This window comes from Trifolium pratense, linkage group LG1, assembly GCF_020283565.1.
Source record: "Trifolium pratense cultivar HEN17-A07 linkage group LG1, ARS_RC_1.1, whole genome shotgun sequence".
Taxonomy (NCBI): domain Eukaryota; kingdom Viridiplantae; phylum Streptophyta; class Magnoliopsida; order Fabales; family Fabaceae; genus Trifolium; species Trifolium pratense.
In genome coordinates this window covers 25,694,635-25,711,273 of record NC_060059.1, presented here as the reverse complement: position 1 = coordinate 25,711,273, position 16,639 = coordinate 25,694,635, and the positions used below count along the sequence as shown (strand labels likewise).

At 45.3% G+C, this 16,639-nt stretch overlaps 1 pseudogene; it reads right to left on the bottom strand.

The window, feature by feature from the left end:
- Nucleotides 1-840: 840 nt before the first annotated feature.
- Nucleotides 841-15,670, bottom strand: LOC123891140 (annotated as a pseudogene).
- Between the last annotated feature and the right edge of the window lie 969 nt (nt 15,671-16,639).

Here is a 16,639-nt window from a genome sequence, read left to right as displayed (position 1 = left end):
CACTTATAATTAGTATTTTCGCTCTTTTTGATATATTCTGAACCTCTTATATCTTCTCTCTTTTCTGTCATTAAAATATATAACTCTTTCTTTTTAACTATGAAGTTAATGAAACCATTTTTCTAGTTAAATGGTTTCATAGCGTTATACACTGAAACCATTATTACAGTTAAATGGTTTCATAGCATTATACATAATTTTAGTATTTATTTTAGCTACAACCATTATTACAGTTAAATGGTTTCATAGCTAGTTTAATGTTTAAAAGCTAGTCATGCTAGTCATGGGTATATCTGTTTCAAGAAAAACGTATTACTTTAATGAAACCATTTTTCTAGTTAAATGGTTTCATAGCGTTATACACTGAAACCATTAACATCATATTCATATTCGGCCAATTAAAAAAATAACACTAGAACATATTATGATACCAATAAAACAAACTTTAACATCTCATTACATCAATTAAAGAGAACTATAAGACTAGTTAATGAAAAGCAACTTAGTACTTTTATCCAATGATATAGTCAACATTATATCATTGTATTATAGCTACTACTCCCACTACTAAAACCACACCAGAAAACATGAAACACATCTCTGTTGAATTACTATCATCACTTTTATCCATTACATCCTCGAAGCCTTTTTTGACTATTAATTAGATGAATTTCTCCAACCCTTTTTGAACCTAATCATAAGAAAAACAAACAGTCAATATTAGCATTGAAAAGAAACAACAATTCATTATTTTCATTCAAGTAAAACTTACTCATTAGGTGATTCATTAGGCAATATGTCATTATGTTTCCTTTTGTTTGGACAATTCCGTGTGTCTTGGCCGGTTGCACCACAATTCGGAAAAAGACAATGGCGAATCTTGGTTGCAGCTTCAACTCCTCCTTTTGGCCTTGATCGTTTTGGTCGACCTTTGCTTTTGGTTCTAACTGGATTTCCAACATCACATTCATCATCATCTGAAACAACTTCAACTACTACTTTTGCCTTTGAACCTTTTGGTCGACCTTTGCTTCTAGTTCTAACTGGAATTCCAACATCACATTCATCATTATTTGGAACAACTTCCAAACCAATTTGATCTTCATGACTTTCGGACATTCCTTTTATCTCTCGGATAAGATCCTCCAACCCTTTAGTAGCAATTTGTTTCCGTTCTTTTGTTTTTAAAGATTCATATTCAAGACATTGAATCAGAGAATGAAACTCAGCAGAGGAGACATCATTGTTGTTTACTATGTGACTAGATTTTGGGATCAATGAACTTTCACGTCTCCATCGAAAAGGAAGATACTTTGAAGGTATGTGAAAATAATTTTTCATTAGAAGCACTCGAATAGCATGCCTGCACAATATTCCAGAAAACTCAAATTCCTTATGTTCTGGACTGGGCCAAGGGCTGGCCCAATCCCTTCTGCCCGACATTTGGGGCACAGCCCACTAAGGGGACACCTCCCCGACACGTCAGCCAATGACGTGCCCTGCTCGACATAATGGGTAGGCGGCACGTTAAACACGTGCTCATATATCCATGCATGTTGATCCATTCCACCGTAGCTTAACAGCTAAGCAGCACGTTTAGCACGTGCTCCTTTATCCAACCACATCCGTCACGGAGCCTATCCTTTACCCGCGAATAGCGGAACGACTCCAACCAAGATAGAGGCAAATAACGGCCTTCCCCTACGATACAGGGACTATCTTGGAAGTTGAGTCTATTGGGCCGGTTATCCCGGCCCAATAGACCAACCTTTGGCCCAGCGCTGGGGGCACTATATAAGCTCTCATAGACAGGAGAGCCAGGTATTCTGATTCATTCTCACTATACTTTCTCTCTCTTCTTTTGTATCTCTTGTTCTCTTGCTGACTTAGGCATCAGAGCACCTGCAGGTACAAACCCCCCCTTCGGTGTGGAAGCTTGCTCAACGGACCGGCCTCAACCTTTCTGATCATCAGGTTAGATCAGTGGCGCCGTCTGTGGGAACTGAGTTCCTCCCCTTCTTTAATCTTTCATAAAGAAACAAAGATCAAAACCGATTCTCTCAACAACTTTCACCATGGCTAGTTCATCACAGCAACTCAACACCGATACCGGCGACGAGAACGCGCTCAACGTTCCACCCTCTTCGCCGCCGCAGCATAACACCGTCCTATCACCGGTGCGGGACGATACCACCGTAACACGCGGTCCAGAAACCGACTCCCGCGACGGACGGGAAACCTCACTCTCTTCCGATGAAGAAGACGTCGAGAACCTAACCGATCGTCGGATGGGCAAACGTCCGCAATTCAAACAAGAAACTCCGGCAAACAACGCTGGACAGCCCGCCGTCTTGGCCAATTCCGAGATCACGGCCTTGATCGCTGCTCTGAAGCAAACGACGGAGGCCATGCAGGCTCAAGGCCGTCGACTAGACGAACAAAGCGAAAGAATCGCCGCGCTGGAAAGAGACCGGCGCCGCAGAAAGACCAACTCTCCCCCGCGGAGACACCAGGCTGATCCTTCCCCTCCCCGTCCGGCGGCTGTCAAACATCGACGCCCCGACCTAGAGAGGGTCGAAGTTACTCCTCGGAAGAAAGATCGTACTCCTCCACATCGCGAGGGCAGACTCTCCCCGGGCAAGAAAGGGAAACACGAAGCTCCACGCCGCCATTCACCTCAAGGGTTGGCGAACATGGCCAAGCATGGCGCGTCGGGCAGCTACCGTCCTCGCAAATCTCGCAGTCCAACGCCCATGCCCAGCGATTATTCTCCCAGGTCTTCCGAGGACCATTCTCCTAACGGAAGTGACGAGGGTGATCCCCGATGCCCCCTGTCCGCAGACATTCTGAGGAAGCGTGTTCCAAAGGGCTTCAAGAGACCTCCTACGAGTTACGCATTAATTGATAAGTGATAAGTTCTAAAAACTGAAACCACACTTTTATCTCGCTTTTATCCGTTATGTTAAAAGTTGTTACTTTTAAGTTGCTTTACGTATTTCAAAGCGGAGACTAAGTTAGTTGAAACTAAAATAAATTTTTAGTCCTTCCAATTGTTTATTAATACTTTGTTATCATCAAAACCTTTATAGATTTAGGGGCTAACATTTTTAAATCAATTTTGTTCCAACACTACGCTCCCCGCGTACGATGGTTTGACCGACCCCGACGATCACATAGCTAATGTCAACGCTAACCTTTTTCCGACCACGCTGAGGAAGGGAGCGATGGCATGGTACCAAAGCCTGCCCCCTCAATCTATCTACTCATGGAAGGACCTTACAGACCAGTTCTGTAGACACTTCACTGCTTCCCGCAAGCACCCAAAAACCGTGCACGCCTTGGAGGCCATCTACCAGGCCGAGGAAGAAACTCTCCGCAATTTCGTCGAGAGGTTCAATAAGGAGGCTGTGCAAGTCGAAACAACCGACGATATGAAGAAATATTTGCTGCAGAGGGGCCTTCGCCCGGGCAGCGATTTTGCCAAAGCAGTTGGCATAGAAAAACCACCCACCTGGGACGACCTCCTCCTAAAAGCTCAAAAATACATTGAGTATGAGGAAGTCCAGGCAGCTGATGTCGCCCGCCTTGCCCGACCTGGAAGCAGCCACCCTGCCCGCGAGTCCTCCCATAGGAACGATGATAGGGGCGGCGACAGGGGAAACGACAGAGGCGGCGAGAGGGGTGGCGAGAGGGGCAGAGACAGAAGGAGGGGCGAAAGACGAGAGTCTCGTGGCCCTCCAAGCGCATTCAGCACTTACACCCCCCTCATCAAATCTCGGGGAGAAATATTTGCTGCAGTTCACATCTCCGAGTTCAACAGAGCAGGTGTGAAACAACCAAAACCAACCCCTCTGAAGCCTGGCCAGGACAAGAATAGGTATTGCAGATACCACAAGAGTTATGGCCACAGGACTGACGACTGCATCCAGCTGAAGGATGCTATTGAAATAATGATAAGGAGCGGACACCTGAGAGAATTTGTCCAGAGAAACAATGACCCTCGACCAGAGGCCGCGGAGACACGCGCGGTCGAGGAAGTACCTCCACAACCAGCCGGGCAGAACAACGCCAAACAAATAGCTATGAGCGTATCCCGGCCAGAAGATTTTGCTATCCCCAGCGGTTTTGGAGACTCCTATACTGGTCCTACGCTTAGCACGTGGGACTATTTCACAGACTCATTCGTCATATCCGGCGGTCACATGGACAAGCACACCGTCGGATCAATAAAAAGAAAATTCGAGGATCTCATCAACACGTCCTCGAATATGAACGCAACGCTGGACAAGGCGAAGGGGCGATCAATGCCTTTAGCCTTCTATCGAGAAGAGCTGCCCGGTCGGACAGCCAATTTCCAAATTCCCCTCCTCGTCCGAGCAGACATGGCCAACATGGACGTTCGTCGGGTCCTCATCGATCCGGGGAGCTCCTGCGACATTATGTACGCCAGTTTGTTCAGGACCTTACAGCTGGATGAGACACACCTCACCCCGTACTTGGGCTCAGATCTCACAGGATTCAACGGGGCAACCACTAGGCCTTGGGGCTATGTCGACCTCATAGTCACTTTCGGCTCCGAGGAAACTGCCAAGTCGATCAGGGTCAAATTTCTGGTCGTAGACTGCCCCTGCCTCTACCAGTGCATCATCGGCAGGACAGCCATAGCAGACCTGGTCGCTGTCCCCTCCACCGCCCACCTGAAGATGAAGTATTACACTCATAAGGGGCAGGTTGCTACGTTACACGGGGACATTGAAGCCGCGAGGAGGTGCTTTGACGCAGCATCCAAAGGCAACAACTTCATTGGCAAGGCTCCTGAGCCAAAGAAGCCAAAGCCCTCCTCGGAAACACCACCAAAGCCGTCCCCGGAGGCACCACCAAGTCTGCCCGGTCCAAGTGTGAGCTCTGTTGATCTTGACAGCCGCACCTCCAAGAAAGAACATAAGGAGGAGAAAAAGCTGAGGAAGGAGGAGAAGGAGGACGACGAGGCGAGCAAAGAGCATCACCGTCCCATTCCAGATGGAGACTTCGAGATAGTCCAGTTTGGCGAGGATCCAGAAAAGGGAGTCAAGATTGGGACAGGGCTCCCCGAGTTGGCGAGGAAGCAGCTGAAAGCCTGCCTTAGAGAAAATGCTGATTTGTTCGCATGGCACGCCGCCGACATGCCCGGGCTGGATCCAAACATCGCTTGTCATCAACTTACTGTCGACCCACTTGCTAGTGCCGTAGTGCAACGTAGGCGTAGGCAGTCTCCTGAAAAAGCGGAGGCTGCTGAAAAAGCTGTAAAAGACCTCCTAGAGGCAAATTTTATTTCTGAAGCCAGATACACTACCTGGTTGTCTAACGTTGTACTTGTGAAAAAATCTAATGGAAAATGGCGAATGTGTGTGGACTATACCGATCTCAATAGGGCTTGCCCTAAAGATTCTTATCCTTTACCTTGCATTGATAAACTAGTCGATAATTCTTCTGGCTTTAAATTATTGTCTTTTATGGATGCATATTCAGGATACAATCAAATCCCAATGGCTGTGGCCGACAGGGGAAAAACAGCTTTCATGACCGAGTCGGGCAACTATTACTACAACGTAATGCCCTTCGGTCTAAAAAACGCTGGTGCTACATACCAGCGGATGATGAACAAAGTATTCCGGGGAGAAATAGGCGACATGCTCGAAGTCTACATGGACGACATGATCGTAAAATCCCATGAGGAAATCGACCATACCACCCACTTACGTAAGGTCTTCGAGCAGGCCAGAAAACACAACATGCGATTCAACCCAGAAAAGTGCACCTTCGGGGTACGAGCAGGAAAGTTCCTCGGATTCTACCTAACAGAACGAGGAATCGAAGCCAACCCCGACAAATGTCGTGCCTTTACAGAGCTCCCAACTCCGAACAACAAGAAATCTATACAAACCCTGAACGGAATGCTAACCTCATTGTCCCGCTTTGTAGCAAAATCTGCTCAACACGCATTACCGCTTTTCAAATTACTAAGGAAAGAAGCTGTGTTCGAATGGACGAACGAGTGCGAGCAGGCCCTCCAACATCTTAAGAAGGCCCTGTCCGAACCCCCAGTCCTCTCGCGCCCGGATGTCGAGGAAGTGTTATACATCTATCTCTCCGTCACATCTGAGGCCGTCAGCGCAGCCCTTGTCCGTGAAACAACGGAAGGACAAAAACCAGTGTACTTTACAAGCAAGGCTCTCCAGGGGCCCGAACTCAGATATACACAAATCGAGAAGGTGGCCCTTGCCTTGATCAACGCAGCAAGAAGACTACGTCACTACTTCCTAGCACACACAATCGTAGTCCGAACCGACCAACCAATCAAGTCATTGCTTGGTCGGCCAGATATGGCGGGCAGGATGCTTAAATGGTCCCTCGAGCTTTCCGAATTCGACATTCGTTACGAAAGCAGAAAAGCACTAAAATCACAAGTCTTAGCAGACTTCGTGGCCGAAATGACGAGTCCATCCTCCACGACAAGCGAGGCAGACAAATGGACAATATTCGTCGACGGAGCATCAAGTGCCACGGGAGCAGGAGCAGGAATTATCCTGGAAAACGAGAACGGGATCATCATCGAGGTATCCCTAGCGCTATCCTTCCCGACATCGAACAACCAGGCAGAATACGAAGCCTTCCTAGCAGGACTACGACTGGCCGAGGACATGGAGGCAAAAGAGGTTAAAATCTTCACAGATTCACAACTTGTTGCCTCACAGGTATTAGGGGAATATCAAGCCAAAAATGATAACCTCTCCGAGTACTTAGCATTAGTGAAGGAAAAAATCACTAAGTTCGAGTCCGTGGAAGTGCAACACGTTCCACGCGAGCATAACAAACGGGCAGACATCCTGTCCAAACTGGCGAGCACAAAAAAGAAAGGCGGAAACAAATCCGTCATTCAAGAAATACTCCCTCGACCAAGCATCGAGAAGACGACCAACGTCCTCGACATAAATGTCATTGGCGACAAAAATTGCTGGATGACCCCCGTCTACAACTTCCTCGCAAACGGAACCCTCCCCGACAATCAGAAAGAAGCTGCAATAATAAGACGTCGAGCGTGCGCGTACGTCATCCTCGACGGAAAGTTATACAGACGAGGGTTCTCAATCCCACTCTTAAAATGTGTCGACGAAGAAACAGTCGACTACATCCTACGCGAGGTACACGAGGGGATCAACGCCCAGCATCTGGGAGGAAGATCGCTGGCCAGGAAAGCTCTTCGAGCAGGATACTACTGGCCCACCATGCAGCAAGACGCAGAGGACCATGTGAAAAAATGCGACAAATGTCAACGACACGGGGACATGCACCTGGCTCCTCCCCACGAACTCAAATCTTTGTCGTCACCATGGCCCTTCGCTTGGTGGGGCATGGACATACTTGGCCCCTTCACAAAGGGACTCCACCAAAATAAATTTTTGATAGTCGCCGTGGACTACTTCACCAAGTGGGTAGAGGCAGAACCCCTCTCCGACATAACGTCGTTCAGGATACTCCGTTTCTTCAAACGCGACGTACTCTGCCGATTTGGGATACCTCAAGCCGTCGTCACGGACAACGGGACACAATTCACGGACAAAGGGTTCCAAGACTTCCTCGCTGCCCTGGGAACCAAGCAACATTTCACATCTGTGGAACATCCCCAAACTAACGGGCAAGCCGAGGCCGCCAACAGAGTAATCCTGCGCGGCCTACGACGAAGGTTGGACCAAAACAAAAAGAAATGGGTCGAGGAGCTCGAAAGCATCCTTTGGGCCTATCGCACAACACCACACTCCACAACCGGGGAGACCCCATTTAGAATGGTATATGGAACAGAAGCAGTCATCCCCGTGGAGGTGGGCGAGCCATCTCGCCGAACCGAGCAACCGCTCGAAGAAGAAATGAACGACGAAGCTCTCCGTGAAGAGCTAGATCTCGTCGAAGAAATTCGTACGGGGGCGTCCCTACGGGAAGCCACCCTTAAACAAAAAATAGCTGCCCGACATGACGTCAAAGTCATCAAAAGAGAATTTGAAGTCGGCAGCCTCGTCTTAAGACGAAATGCTAAGGACTCCCAGGATGGTAAACTGGCGGCCAACTGGGAAGGACCATATCGCGTCATTGACAAAACAGAAAATGGCGCATACTATCTCGAGGATCTTCGAGGAAAGAAACTTCCTCGACCTTGGAACGCCCAAAAATTAAAACAGTATTATAGCTAAGTTATTGCCAAACTAAAAAACAATTCTAAAAGGCTGCTCGGATCCTCTAGCAACGAGCCCGACACCTCGACAACGGAAAGCACGCGGGCACACGTGCTCGATCCAATAATTGAAAAAGAGATACTCTGGCTCAGGAAGGGCAGAGCGTCTCCCCGACGAGGATGACCTTTGAGACAAGCTCCTCGTCTTCGTGCCAAGGCTTAACGCCCAGCTCGCGATGGGAAGTTCAAGCCGCGGGGGCGGGCACAACAACGTGTCGGCGTCCGTATTAGCCTCAGAAAACAACTCTAGGCGCTTAGACAGTTCCCTAAACTGTCTAAGTTAAATCCGAGGACGATCTCCTCGACGACACGCGCTCGTAGAAAATCCTTGCAAATAAAGAAAAAGGTTTTGTCGAGCAGGCATACAACAATGTCGAGCAAATACACAAAACCAAAACCAAAAATTTGTTAAGTTAAAAACGAGCAAGCATAAAGACATGCATATATCACGAACAGGCATAACTTAGCAAAAACAAAGAGCAATAACTTAAACATACACACGATGAGAATGAAATAAACGAGCAGGATTAACAAAACGGGCATCACTGTTATAAAATACCGGGCATGAAAACCCACTTGTTCGGATATTACAAAAACCGGGCACACAGGCCCCCAAAATTTGTTATAAAATGACAAATAAAAATTACAAGTAAATGGCGCGCAGGCCTAAATAGCTCGTCGAGGAGGTTCAGCTGCTCTCGTCATGACCTTCTTTACCCTCATCGGGACCCTTCTCCTCCTCGACTTCCTCCTCCTCGCCATCCCCATCATCCCCCTCATCATCATCATCCTGCTTCTCCTCCTCAAGGGCCATCTCCCTGTACTTCGCCGGAATAACAATCTGCCCATTTTCAACCTTCTTGAGCTTGTGAATACCATCAGTAATTAAGCCGCGATCGGCATTCACAATCTTGAGTTGGGCGATCGCGTTTTTCCATCCATGCACCATGCTCGCCAACATCAGGCCCCCAAGCCTACGAACCTCCTTCACAAGATCTCCTCGAGTTGCAAACTTGAGAGTCTCCTCGTTTTCATCCTCAAGGGGAGCCAACTTGGCCTGCAAGACGGCCATTTCTTCCAACAGCTTACTTCTCTGCTCGGCACTGCTGACTTTCAGGTCCTCGAGCACCTTATTGGTCTTTTCCAGCTGCTCAGCAGTATGCCGGGCCTCCTCCATATTCTTAAAATAATTTTCCTGCTTGGTCCTGAGGTCGAGCAGGTCATTTTCCAGCAAATCTATCTCAGCCTCCAACTTCCTGTTTTTGGCGGCCAACTTCTCTGCTTCATGAGTCGGGCCACCTTCATTCAAAACAAGCGCCGTCTCCGCCAACCTAATAACCGCAGCGACGTCCCGGTTTAGTTGTTGTTGACGAGCAGCTGCAGAGGTGCCCAGCAGGTAATCCCTCTCTGAAACAGGCACTTGGGGAGGATTTTGCTCGAAGAAGCTCCGATTGGTCAGACAGGCGGGGAGAACAAACCCGCCATCCCCTTCAGACAAGTCAACAATTGTAGCCAGGGCCTCGTCCCTCTGCCTCTTTGTTCGGCTACCCGGGGCCACCTTAGAGCTCACGACCGGGGAAGACTGGCTCGGACTTCCAGACAAAGTTTCCTCCGGAATCATTGTGCTGCTCGACCCAACCTTGGCCCTCTTAGCCTTCTTCTTCAGCTTATCACCCTTGTGCTCGGCAGCCAGCTTAAAGAGCTCTGATGCAAGGTCGGCCATGTTATCTGCAACAAAACATTAAATGGTCAGTACCACGAGGGGGAGCAAAATAACAAAACATTATCAAAAATAAAGACAAGTATAATACGAGCAGGAAAAATGAAAGTAAATACCAAGCAAAACTTTTTCCTCCTCGACACTCTTGCACGCGAGCAAGGCCTTAGTATTGACAAACCGGGGCTCGACCCTAGGCCTGCCCTTCCTGTCAAGGGCAGCAGCACCCGACGCGACGGTAAAAGTACAAGGTTTGAAGCCCTTGACGTAAGTCTTGAGCTTCAAGAACCCTGTCTGTTCCTCCGGAGACAGATCCACAGCAGCAGTCAAATATTCCTCCGTCCTCATTTCAAAATGTTCGGACGACCAAGCTAATGGAAACCGGGGTACCCGTTCAGTCATGGGCACCCCTTGTTCGTCGAATCGAGGAGACCCATCCTCCTAAAGCAACTCTTTATCCATATAAAGAGAATCCCGGGCAGCTTGCGTCACTGGTTTGACGACATAATACCTCTCCTTGAACCCCCGGGCAGACTCCACGAACATCTTGAAAATCTTTGCAGAAGCGTGTTTCAAAGACACCCAGCCCTGCCTCTCCCCGACAATCTGCTTCTGAATCTTAAAGATATGGAAGAAGAGGGGAACTGTGGCCTCGACGTTCAGGTACCGGCAGAGAATTGGATATGCCCGAATAAACGCCATCGAATTGGGGTGGAGTTGCGAGGGAGCCACCTTCAACCGGCCAAAAACTTCGCACTCAAAATTGCTAAAGGGCAACTTAAAGCCCAATTCCTTAAAGGCCAGCTCGTACATTGCAAATCCATCCTCGGAGAATGTCGAGCATATCCGCTTACCTTCCTCAGGCAAGTGAGTTTCCCAATTGACGGGCCCATTCCTAATGTCCTCGACAATGGTGTAAAGTCGAGGATCATCGGCAGTGAGCGTCGAGGCAATGCCCCTAGGTTCGGGCGCGACCCAATCTAGCGCGGGATCCGTTATGGTATCGACCAACTTATGCTTGGAAGCCGCTTGGCTCCCCTTAATCTCCTCTGTGTCTGACATTTCGAACACCTGAAAAGCAGCGAAAATAAAGTGAATTCGACAATTATCAAATCCACCCTTTCACCACAAATCAAGTGAAAGGGCGTAGGATAGGGCGAGGACGCTGTCCCCGACCAAAAGCCCTTATCAAAATGGCAAAACAAAGACAAAAACAGAGGAGACGAGGAGAACCATTTCACAAACCCCTAAAACGGGGAGAAGGTCCCCGACACAAGCTATCAACATTGCTCGACGCTTAGAAGCAAACTTAGTTTTGCATAAAAACCTCAAGATAAAAACGGGGAGAAGCTCCCCGACACAGAGTTTCTACAAACTCATGTATCTACCAAATTTCCCAGCGAAATAACGGGGAGAAGGTCCCCTAAAAACGGGGAGACGCTCCCCGACAAAGAGTTTTCTTCAAACTCTTTTTCTCAAAGAAGATGCGGGGAGAATGTCCCCGACATTCATACAATTCACAAAGACACTTAAAATATTCGCGAAGGCGAAAACGGGGAGAAGCTCCCCGACACAAGGTTCAACTAACCTAGCTTTTGCTACAATAAACGGGGAGAGGAAACAACATTCTCCTCCCCGACACAAAACGCATAGATTTCCAGAATTCTATGAATGTTCTTCAGAGAACCCAGGAGATTCATCATCTCCATCATATGCTCGTCGCTATTTCCCAGAAGTTCATCAAAGTTCATCAAGTTCTTTGCTTTTTCCAGAAAACGGGAAAAATATGGGTAGAACCCAAAATAACAATAATACTACAAACGACATTCAACAGTGAAAATACCACTACCAAACACCAAAATCTCACTAAAAAACAGAGATCTAAACTACTAACAGATGGAATTCAACACAAAATCAAAATGGGTATAGAAAGTAAGCACCAAAATCTACTCTAACCCAAGCACAATCAAAAGGGGTACTAAAGAAAACCCAAAATGCAAACACAAACATATTGAAACAAGCCAAACCAAAGATAGTTGAAGAAGTTACCTGAAATCAAGCAAAGATGGAAGCTTCGAATGAAGGAAAGGAGCGCAAAACTTGACCCGATAACTTGAAATTGCCTAAACTATCAAATAAGAAATGCAGTAGCAGCAACGGCAAAGGGAAAGGAGAAGAGAAAAGTTCTAAATGAATCCTCCCTTCTCTATTTATAGACTTGCCAAGACCCTGCACCTGCATCACGAAGCAACACGCCTCATTGCGCCACAACCGTTGATCAAAATCTAACGGTCACGATCAAAAGCCATCAAACGGCTCTGATTGAATCTCATAAAAAACCAAACGACACGTTGATCCAACGGCCAAGAATCCTCCTCGTAAAACGAGGTAATTAGCGCATGCTCCCAAGGCAATTATCGCGCCTTTTCATCAACACACACGTGTCAAGATCAGACGAAACGTCTGTCTTTTCACATCCCATCGAACAGACCACGCATCTCTCGAGGGGCTCATCGTTATCACCAACGTAATTATCTCCTCGACACCGCGATCAGGCGAAAATCACGGGCAATTGAAGCAATCTTCATGCCCGCAAAAATAGGTAGCATCGACAAGATGCACTTAACACAACACTTCCTCGACAACCCGTCGAGGAACGTAAAAGCAAACGACCTAGAAAGGCGAAATCCCTTCCCCGTAATTTCCTCCACGAACATCCTGGTACGCGTCACGAGCAAAAGGAAGCTTCCTCCTTGGATAAATTCTCCTCGTCGTGCCAAGGAGGAATTTACGAGCAACATACAAATGCACTCCTCGCATAAACGAGCAATAATCATAATCAATGAATTATGGGCTCCTCGACATACGGGCATAGACCTTAAGTCATTACTCCTATGACTAGGAGCAACGACTTGGGGGGCTCCTGTTCTGGACTGGGCCAAGGGCTGGCCCAATCCCTTCTGCCCGACATTTGGGGCACAGCCAACTAAGGGGACACCTCCCCGACACGTCAGCCAATGACGTGCCCTGCTCGACATAATGGGTAGGCGGCACGTTAAACACGTGCTCATATATCCATGCATGTTGATCCATTCCACCGTAGCTTAACAGCTAAGCAGCACGTTTAGCACGTGCTCCTTTATCCAACCACATCCGTCACGGAGCCTATCCTTTACCCGCGAATAGCGGAACGGCTCCAACCAAGATAGAGGCAAATAACGGCCTTCCCCTACGATACAGGGACTATCTTGGCAGTTGAGTCTATTGGGCCGGTTATCCCGGCCCAATAGACCAACCTTTGGCCCAACGCTGGGGGCACTATATAAGCTCTCCTAGACAGGAGAGCCAGGTATTCTGATTCATTCTCACTATACTTTCTCTCTCTTCTTTTGTATCTCTTGTTCTCTTGCTGACTTAGGCATCGGAGCACCTGCAGGTACAAACCCCCCCTTCGGTGTGGAAGCTTGCTCAACGGACCGGCCTCAACCTTTCTGATCATCAGGTTAGATCACCTTACAAGAGCAACGAATTGATTCTTGACCTTCTATCCAAGTTACAAGACGACCTCCATCATCTTTGGTGTGATGCTTCACAATAAAAGAGCCACTGTTTGTTTCAGTTGCAGCGTATTTTGTAGATAACTCAATCTCAATTTGAATCAACCCAAAAGCATAAGGTGTGAGTATAGATGCAACATGTTCCTCCATTGGAAAACTTGTTTTAAGTAGATGATTATGATACTTTTGACGCATTCTTGCTTCCTCTCCAACTCGATTCCTAATCTGGACAGCAACACCAACCTACCAAAAATACAACAATAGTTGAGTAAGATCATAACTTAGTAGGATCATAACTTTAACACCAATTCAGTACTTTTATCCAATGATATAGTCAAATACTGAAACAGAGTACTTGAGTAAGATCATAACTTGCATAAAAAAAAAAAGTTAAGTTCATACCCTAGTAATAAAATCAGTCAAACTTGTTTTGGCATCCAAGAAGTGTTTTATATATGAATTTATCGATTCCGAACGTCCAGTTGTTGTCATCCCAGCAAAAAAAAAGTCCTTCAAATAAGCTAGAGCCCAACGTTGGCGAAGAGAATACAACAATTTAATATGTATATCGTTACTTAGACCAAATTGTGCAACCATGGATTTCCAATATTGTTCAAAACCATCTTCACAATCTAAATGGTACACCTTGAAAAACTCAGATTTAAAGTCATTATATCTTGCACCTAATACAAACGAAAACCAACTTGGCAACTTTGCCAAAATGTGTCATATGCAAAAGGCATGTTTTGTGTTCGGAAATTCATTTGCAATGGCTTCTTTAAGCGAGGGATCTTGATCTGTAAGAATTGTTTGTGGATTCTTTCCTTTGACAAAAGCTAGGAAATTCTGAAAATATTGAAATAAGATATTAACAGTCAAAGTTCAGAATTGAATCACAAATCTAATTACTCTTGTACACTGAAACCATTACTCTTGTAAAATGGTTTCAGTAAGTTATACACTGAAACCATTTGTCTTGTTGAATGGTTTCAGTGTACAATTGTGATAAAAGGTTCAGGCAAACTTCCACTAGTTGAAAGAACAGGCTCTAAATCTCGGTCATTCTATGAAACCTACTTAAAAAATTATTAGTTTAATTAAGAAAAGTCAATTTAATGAAACCACATCCCCATGTGGTTTAATGAAAGCCAGAATTGAATAACAAATCTAATTTAAATAGATATTTACCTTTAAAGCCCATGTGAAGGAAGAAATCTTCTCATTTCGTAATAGAACCCAACCAAAAAAAACTGAATTCCCATGATTGTCAACTCCAAGCCATATTCCAAGTGGCATATCATAACGATTTATTCGATAAGTAGTATCAAAGACAACGACATCCCCGAAAGATTCATATGCACGGATTGAATCACCAAATGCCCAAATAATGTGTTCCAACTTCTTATTCTCATCTATTGTGTAATCATATTGGAAGGCATCATCTAACTCTTTCAACCCTTTACACAATTTCAAGACATCTAAAGCATCATTTTGTTTGTCAATACCACTTTGGTTTTGAAGGAAATTCCTAATATCTTTATCCATAAATGGTAGACTACCCACATCTATTCCTTTCTCTAATTCAAGCAATCTCATTGTGACATTAATGGAACAACCAGCTTTATACATCATTAGTATACGGTTTTGGTCAACAACCGGGATGTTACGATAAGCAGGGAGAAATTGAACCTCTTTCTCATCTAACAAATCATGGTTGTGGACATTGTTGAAATATATTACCACCCATTTTTCTTCCGATCCAATTGTCTCTTTAGCAACCACCAATCTAGCACTACAACTACACCTTGAAGCTTTCCGTTTCCTTTGACTTTCCAGTTCATTAACTTTGACTGATTTAGTAACCCCGGATCGATGGCAAACGAACTCTCTTTTGTAAACTGTTTGTGGATTTCCCTCCTCAGTAGTGTTTCTATAAACGTGATGACGTCTAATTGAGAAACCACTTCTTTGTGCAAACGAACAGTAAAAATTATAAGCATCATCATCACTATCAAAAATTTGACCTTGACAAGGAATGCAATCATCAATGTTAATGGCTTGAGGGAAATCAACATTTGTAAGAAGTTCAATTTCATCAATATCAACTTCATCCCGTACTTCAGTCGACATGTCTAATCTTATAGTTTAAATCTGAACATATCAAAGTAATAACATATCAATTCAGAACTCAAAAATCATATGAACTCAAAATCATCACAAAAAAAAAACCATAAAACAGATCAAATAAAATGCATCAATTATCTGAAACCATTATACCATCAAAATGGTTTCAGTGTACAACAATCTGAAACCATTCTACCATCACATAATTTCATAAATCAAAATAAACGCACAATTTCATAGTTCATGAAAAAATAAACAGGAGCATAAATCATGCACATATAGCAAACGAAACGCATGTATGATTGTTGCAGAAATCACATAGATGATTGTTCATGAAAAAATAAACAGGAGCATGTATGATTGTTGCAGAAATCACATAGATGGAAACGAAACGCATAAATTTAACTAATCAATATAGCAAACGAAACGCAGTAATGAAGTGTTGAAGATGAAATTGTGATGGTATGCGTTCATGAACTATCTATGTGAATGATGATGTTGAAGATGAAAACAGACGAATATTTGGGATGGTGATGGTGATTGCACGACGATGAACATTGGCGTAGCTTGTTCGGCGATGGTGATGGTGATTGCACGATGATGAAGATGATGATGACGACGATGGTGAAGAGTTGGGTTGCGATTTGGGGGCGCGTGTGGCGCGTTGATTTGAGATTCTACACTAATTGTGTTCTGTAGAAATGGGGGGCGCGAAAAGAAGAGCTATGGGGGGCGCGCTAAAAAAACAGTTACAATGACATCACTACCCTTCTATACCCTTCTAATTAATTAATAGTTATTGGGGTATTTTTGTCCAACTCAAAAGGTGCACCTTGCTAACTTAGACCTAACTAGGGTCTAAGTTAGAAAACCCCTATATATATATATATATATATATATATATATATATATATATTTTTACGCAATTCGTTTATATTTTTATACGTATATTATTAATATTTTATTTTTTTTTCA